The sequence below is a fragment of the Pinus tabuliformis genome, chromosome 9 (genome assembly GCF_031772625.1).
Source record: "Pinus tabuliformis cultivar Carrire ecotype Pingquan chromosome 9, CPIR1, whole genome shotgun sequence".
In the NCBI taxonomy this organism is placed as follows: Eukaryota; Viridiplantae; Streptophyta; class Pinopsida; order Pinales; family Pinaceae; genus Pinus; species Pinus tabuliformis.
Window position 1 is genome coordinate 1537893374 of NC_142307.1, and position 8023 is coordinate 1537901396.

The following is an 8023-nucleotide window of genomic DNA, read 5'->3' on the forward strand; positions in this document are numbered from 1 at the left end:
ATGAGGATGTTTGCATAAGGTTATTTTATGATTCTTTCCAAGGGAAATGCAAACAGTGGGTTGAATGCTTGCCTGCCAAGTCCATTAAGTCATTGCCAGACTTTTGGCTTTTGTTCTTGGAGGAATGGATAGATAGGCCAGAGGTGGAAGTAAAATCTCCTTCAGTTGAAGGTTTTAAACAGTGGAATGATGATCATAATAAAGAAGAAGCAAATGAATCTTTTTCTTTGTCCCTGTCCTCATATCTGGAATCTTTTGACTGTAAGTCAGAGGATAAAATGAAATTTTTTGATGAAATTGCCAAAGATATTGAGAAAGAAATTGAAGGTTTAGAAGGACAGATTCAGGCATACAATTTTCATGATCATGATTATTATTCTCAAAAGTTTCCTGTGACAGAGCGCAAGGAGACTATGCTGCTTCCATTCTCTTTCATGATTGAGGAACTGAACACTGTGATTAAAGATCAGTTTGCACAGCTGGAAAGTTTCAAGGAAGGACAAGCTGATCATGTGTTCTGGGATCCTATAGCTGATTACATGGAAGAGTTTTATTCTCCAGTGTTTCAGCTTACCTACGAAGATCAGAGACAGTTTCAGTGGCAGGGGTCATTACATTATCACATTGGCTCTGAAATCCGATGCAGTCAAAGACATTTTCAGTGGCAGCTATCATCTCACTATCACATTGGCGCTGAACTTCGGGACAGGCAAAGAAGTCAAATGTCAGATAAAGCAAATGACTGGCTGCATTGGAAGTTTCATATTGATTGAGCTGAGGAAAGTTTAAATGGTTAGGATAGGTAGGTAGGTAAATTGCAAATAAGCTCAAGGTTGGCTGAGCATTTATTTTTCAGTAGCATTAGTTTCTCTCTCCTACAGTCAGGCTTGTCAAGCGAATTTCTGTTTGTTACAAATGGGTAAGGCACTGGAGCTGCATGTTCTTAGTGTACCACAGGGGCACACTATCCCTAGTGGAGCCACTGTTATCACTGAAAATGCTGTAGTAAAATTTTTTTAGCTTGGCTTAAAGTCAGAGCAGTTTCGCAGCGCCAGAATTCTTTTTAGCAGTTTCGCAGCGCTACCTGTTTGCGTGGTTTCGTAGCGTGCTACGAAACTGGGGATTTGTTTGAGTTTTCAGTGAAAGTCCAAATTCTAGCATGCTTATTGTACAGAGTTCTTCTTCCCTCCAGGAATGTTGATAAGAGCAGTGGCAGTATGTTCAAGGAGACACCTTATGATGATACAACTATTGTAGGATTGCCATCAAATACATTAAGGGAGTTATCTCTGAATTCTGGCTCATGGGTGATTGTGAAAGATGTACATACTAATGTGGGAGACTTGCAGGAGATGTTGTGTTGAATCCTCTAGACAAAGAATCTATTAAATGTTATAAGTAATGGAGTGTTTGATATTTGGGGATTGTCTTTTCACAATCTGTAACTTCTTTCACAAAGCAGGGCGCCACAATGGATTGAAAGATTTGAAAAATATTTATGATAAAGTTCATGTTCCCGTTTGTTGGGTATTGGTGTTCAAAGTTGGATTAGGTAATAAAGGGGCTGCGCTTGCAAATAGCATTTCAAATTGGCTAAATGTGGCACTTCTATCAATTTATGTTAAATCTTCCCTTGCATGCAAGAAGACATGGACATCTTTCTCAAGGAAAGCTTTATATGACATTACAAACTTTCTTAAGCTTACTATTCTATCTGCAGTAATGCGTTGCTTGGAATACTGGTCTTTTGAAATGCTTGTTCTCTTCTCCGGTTTGTTGCCCAAGCCTGAATTTGAGATATCAGTTCTCTCCATCTGTCTTAGCACTCATGCAGTTGCATATATGATCCCCTTTGGCGTGGGTGCTGCTGTAAGTACACGAGTTTCCAATGAACTAGGAGCTGGACGCTCCCGCACTGCACAGTTATCAGTGTGTGTCGGGGTTTGTATGGCAGTCAATGAGGCTCTTATGATAAGATATATCTTATTCTCTATCAGAAATGTATGGGGCTATGTTTATAGCAATGAAGTAGAGGTAGATGAATGCATTTCAATCATGATGCCACTGCTTGTACCCTCAACATTTATGGATGCCATCCAAGGTGTTCTATCAGGTATTGCTAGAGGATGTGGATGGCAAACGTTGGGTGCCTATGCAAACCTTGGGGCATACTATGTGGTTGGCATGCCTATAGCTGTCATTTTAGCTTTTGCACTGCATGTTGGCGGCAGGGGACCTTCGGCATTTGAGCACCTGTTCTGTTGCTAAGAACATTGCGCTAACAAAGGAAAATCTTATCAAAAATTTATCACTGCTGCATAGAAAAGGATATATGGGAGCACTCAAAAGAAGTTGATCAGAGCGCCTTCAGAGATTTCGCATTCATATTCCAAGGTATGCACTTGTGAACAGAGATTACCCCTATTAAGAGTTGAACTACTTTGTGGAGTAAGGGATTTTGTTCAAAACCATGCATAGCGAATTATCAAGCCTTTTATGGAAAAAACCAGTTTATGGAGATGATCACAGTGTCTATGGTTTAGTCGCCAATCTTCTGGCTTATCATATGTTTTCGAACCTCTTACACTATTATGGAGGATTGAACTCGCGTTATCAAAGGCAAACAGAGCAAAAACTGTAGAAGGACAAGGGGGATTTTCAAGAGCTAAGGCCGCTGCATTACTTGTATCTTTTTGTCCGACAATATCCATATGGCGGAGGCGAAGGCAGATATGAAAAATGTAGTTCTGAAAGAGTCCAAGTGCAATGTTTGAAGCATGAGATCACTGGAATAATATGAACGCAATAGTATCAATGATTTGGTTGTCGCTAATTGAGTGACATCCTTGAATACTTGATCTGGTCATTAATTGTTTGTTTTCTTCAATTGAGTGAATCTCCAAAGGGGTAATGTAAATGCATTAATTCTCAAATGGTTCATTGATTCATATACACCTGCGCCATCCGAACAGGGTTCTTTTCGTTCAAGACTTTCGCTCTGTCCTCGTAAACTATCTGAGCAATCTGAGGATAAAAGTTAAATGTAATTTAATGTGGACATCATGCACTTTTAAGCAAGAACGAAATTTTAGGTCATTGGTTTGGCACCGACGTGAGTCATAATACAGATGGCGCGGAAGGAGTTAGGTTTAGCCTTTTTGGCTGATCTATATACGTCCACGTCCTCGGTATCATGCTAAATCGAATCCTCATGACCGTGAATGATGTTAAGGGGCGCATAAGAAAGGGCCTACAGAATCGAGACAATTGGATGACGGAGAATTCAAGTAGCAGACAACAAAACCAGTGAATCTCCATCTGGCGGTTCGTTTGCAACTCGTGCCTAACCTCATGATATCTTCTAAGCAGTAAATACTTTATCTGATGTGTTTTCTCAGAAAGGGAGTTCATTTGTTCATAATATATTACAGAGAAGATCTAGGTGGCTTTCAGAAGAAACAAATGGATCCTCGGCTTTACTTAATTCACCGGCTCATATCACAGCTCTGAAATTTGAGAATTAAATTAACCAAGTTTTTCATGGCCTTTAAAAAAAATAGAGTCTCAAGAAGCGGAATATAAGTTTGCCCATGAAGAACTATATTTCCTCTGTTGCTTACAATACCTTGTTGCTGGGAGAATTCAGACATCCAGCAGTTGAATGCCATGGTGTTGCACGAATGGTCAGAGGCTGTGCAATTTATATCAGAGAAGCTGGAGCACTTTGCTAAATAATGGTGACCGGAATATACTCTTTAAATGTTTTCCTTTCTGCGCCAGTTATGAGTCTTTTTATTTAAATTCATATTACAGTTTCAGGTGAAGATGATTTTTAGAGTTGGAAAGGGCTATTTTGTATACAGTAAGTCGAAGGCCTTAGCTGCGCTAAATGGTATGAGGATGGAAAACTCAAACAAACTGGAAACGATCTATGGGCACTGGGTTGCACTTTATATCAGAGGCTGTATGACATATCACCTTTTAAAGATGGCAGTGAGTGGCTCACATTCCAAAGGATCACCTCATTTGAAGATTTGAAGACAGCAAGGAATACTACACCGACTTTATGTTCCAGTTGGGATTTATGAAGCTTTTATTGGTTTGATGCTAGTCAAGTTGGCTGTGATATGTAATGGCAGAAGCAAGCTTCATCTTCTTCAAACTATTTAGGTTCCTAATAGCTGTACAAATGTCTGAAGAGATCATGGATCTAAGTAGAAAACGCTTCAAAGATACATAGGTTCTGTTTTGACATCTACAGCAGTTTCGTAGCGCGCTACGAAACTGCTGTAGAATGCTGTTTTGTGGAAAAACAATGAATTTTGATGATGAGGTCAGTTAATGGTGAAAGAAGGTCTCAAACTCAGGTAGTGAGATCATACATGTGTTTCATAACCACTCGAACAGTGACAGGTGTAGCTCTTGAAGAGAAGATAAAATATTTTGTTTATTTTCATAAAGTTTTCTCAAAGGCAATTTATGACCGAGCTACTAACATATTGGTGGGGTTACCAGAATCTTCGGTTGATACACCTGTTGGTCCTTGAAGTATCCAGATCATATAACATATGGTGATTATGCGTTGATTAATTGAAGGTTCAAAGAACTCGGAGTGTGGTCTTTAAATGATGAAGAGGAATGGAAGACAGGGGACCGTGGATGTAGGGTGATTAATTTTATCAATTAATAAGCTGTCTTACAGCTAGCATCCGAGACCAGCTTGCTCGGTGATTGTTCCCTTAACATATCTTAGCCATAATGAAAATCATACAGCTGTCCAGCATCCAAGAAAGCATCAAGTCTGCGAGGAGAATGAAATTAGTATTTTAGTTGGATTAGGATTGTGTGTAATTTTAGTTCAGGATGTTTGTAATTAATGCAGTAGTTAAGAGCATGTAGGAAGAGTTAATTGCCACCTTCGAGGCTCCCCTCATGCTGGAGGAGGAAGCTCGAGGTGTGGGAGTTTGCTTGCCTATATATGGGCCAAGTTAGGATGTAAAAAGGGTTGGACTGTATATACAAAAACAGAGTTTTATAGAGCTTATGAAAAGACTGTTACAGTAATAGCAAACAGAGTTTTTTCTTCCCAAGATTCTCAATGCATCTCTTTGTTCAAATGTGATGGTGGTTTTAGTTTCTTAATGTTCTTTTTACAGCCTTGTTATGGTACAATCCCTCAGAATTCATATTATATGCTCTGACTTCCTGTGTGCTTGACAGGCTGTGGGTTTTGGTGAAGCATGTTTGAACATCACTCAGAATTCATTTTTTAATGCTCTGACTTCCTGTATGTTCAGCAGGCTTTGATTTAGGTAAATTATGTTTGAACCTTTGATGATGCAAAGAGCCTTGGCTTCTATGAGATGACTGTGATTTGGTTTATTAACTGTGAGAGACTCCATAGCCCAATGAAGACTAATTTGATGTATGTCCAACCAGCTATATTTTTATAAATGTGTGAAGAGTTAGCCCTCTAGTGTTTGAAGGATTTTGTCAAGAGTCGTGAGAGAGCCCTCTCTGATTAGGAAGGCTAATTCCTAATCTAAAGTATGGTCTGAAACAGTTACATGAGACCTTGCTTGGTTGTAGTCCCTAGTACTGGTTTTGTGATAACACATTGGATTATTAGAGTTACTTGCGCTTATTTTTTTATTCCATTATGTTGTTTAATTATTTTTGTTTCATAGATCAGGGCTTTGGCAGGTTTTGTTTCTATCATTTGCTGCAGATCTACACTATTTAATAACCATTTTTACTGTTGAGGTTTTTTCTCATCCACAGTCTAAAGTGATTTCTTTTCATACACCTCTCGATAAGAAAAAACCCCAACAGATGGCGACTCCACTCCATTTTTAATTCTGATTCAGAAACCTGGTTGACATTTAGTTTTCATCTTAGGGAAATTCTTTTTTCAATCTATAAATGTTTTTTACTAGCTTTTTAACCCTAGATCAGTCAAATTTCTAACTTTTGCAAGTTTTTTGGTTATTTTGCAGGTCACAAGAACCAGCCGCGACAAAGACGGGAAAATTTTTCCAAGACTTTCCACCCGAGAATTGAGGAGCAAAAATCACACTTTTCTACCCCAAACCTACGATCTACAGGTCCAGAGCGCACTTTCTGGCCCAAAAAGTGTGATATCCCTGGAATCAAGTCAGTACCTCCGATTTTAGGGTTTATGACAATTTTTCTGATCTTTTTCTAGGCTTTGTCAAGAGAAGTCTACTAGGTTCGTTGACCACTGTCTTAGCCTGCTTAGGCCTTGACCTACTCTATTTCACTCATCGAAGTGGAATTTAGCCTCTTAGGGCTTCTAGTACGCTTCCACCTTTAAAGGAGGAGTTTAGCCGAGTAAGAAGTCTGAGTTTTTGCAAAACTTTCACCCATATTTTCTAAATATCTACCTTCCTTCTTCAGATCTTCAAATATAGGTTGTTTCCATCCAAAGTTCCCTCTTGAACCTTGTTTGGTAATTTTCTTTAGGGTGCCACTGCTTTCCCTAGTTTTCTCACCCATCTCCCTATCTTTTACTGTGATTTTCCTCACTGGTTTTTTGTTGTTACTGCACCACTTTCCAGCAACATAGTGTCATTTGATCCCAGTCACACCGATGCTTAGATCTCTTGGCATTTTTTGTGTGTTTTCAGTTGATTTCGCCACCAACCAGCACACTGTTTACAAACCGAGTTTGGGTGGGGGTTTAGATAGTTGATTTGTTGTTCATTTTCTATTTCTAATTTCAGTTTATTTCAGTAATATTTTTCTTTTCTCAAACATGATCCAGGCTTAATTAATAAACACACAAGCACTCCTAAAGCAAATGGCACTTGGTTTACACCACCAAGCCAAGACATAACTTAATTAATTTATCTCCCCACACATAGACAAAGACTTTTTATTTATCTCCCTTCATCATTTCTATGTCTTGCAACCATTGCGTCACTAAGGCATTTGTCAGAGAGACTCTTAAGCCTTCATTCCCAGTTTCTACTTGGGTGTATTACTCCTCCCTGCAGGGTTTGAGTTATTCATCCCCCAAGTCCCCATACTGACTCTTTTTCTGGTTCATCTAATTCCTCATCTGATTTTAGGCCTCCTTCATTGCATACCATCATCATGTCAAGACCCACTACAGGTGCAAGAACCCAACATCATGTTGGCTCTGTTTCTACCTCGGTCATCACATCTAGCAAAACCATTCCTGAAGCTCTATTGCCACCTTTCATGGCTGGGTTAAGTCTCCCAAATTTTAGCCAGTTGATTAACGACCCTATAAACCATGATGTTGGTTGGCTAGATATGCCATCTAAGCTTCCCTCATACATTCCCAAGTTTGAGGGTAACTCTGGAGAGGACCCCACTAATCACTTCTTCTCCTTCCATATGTGGTGTTCATCTAATTCCATCACCGATGAATGTGTTCGTCTTCAGTTGTTCCAATGCACACTCACTTGAGATGCTACGAAGTGGTATGTTGACTAGCCTGTCACTTCTCATTCCACTTTCGCGACACTTTCTAAAGCATTCCTTTCATATTTTCAGTTACCTCTATGATAATACATCGGTATGAAGCTCTTGACCACATTTCGCCAGTCCTCTGCCACCTGTCTTTCCAATCATGTCAAGGAATGGTGTAGAAGGAAGAGCATGTGTTATGCTCCACCCTTCGAATACCGTGTCTACCTCTATTGGTTTCTTAGGAATGTTTTAGTGCCTATTGCCAAAGATGTCACGTCTCATTTTCCTCAAAAAGAGGAAGAGGCTCTCCAAACCTCTATGAGATGTGACTCGATTTATGCTCAATATGGTTATGTCTATACCGTTATACCAACCTCCCTCATCCTAGAGGTGCCAATGCACCGAGGGCATCTCACACCGATGACGGTATTGTTACATCTATTTCACATCCTTCACCATATACTCATCATAGTTAAGGTTATCCGCAGGGAGGCACCAGTTCCTCCAACACTCATACCCCTCCTGCCAACAACATGTACTCATGCAAAAGCACATCATATGCATT

General features: G+C 39.6%; 1 pseudogene; it reads left to right on the plus strand.

The window, feature by feature from the left end:
* The first annotated feature begins 1722 nt into the window (after positions 1–1722).
* LOC149154486 (protein DETOXIFICATION 16 pseudogene) lies at positions 1723–2268 on the plus strand (annotated as a pseudogene).
* Positions 2269–8023: the final 5755 nt, after the last annotated feature.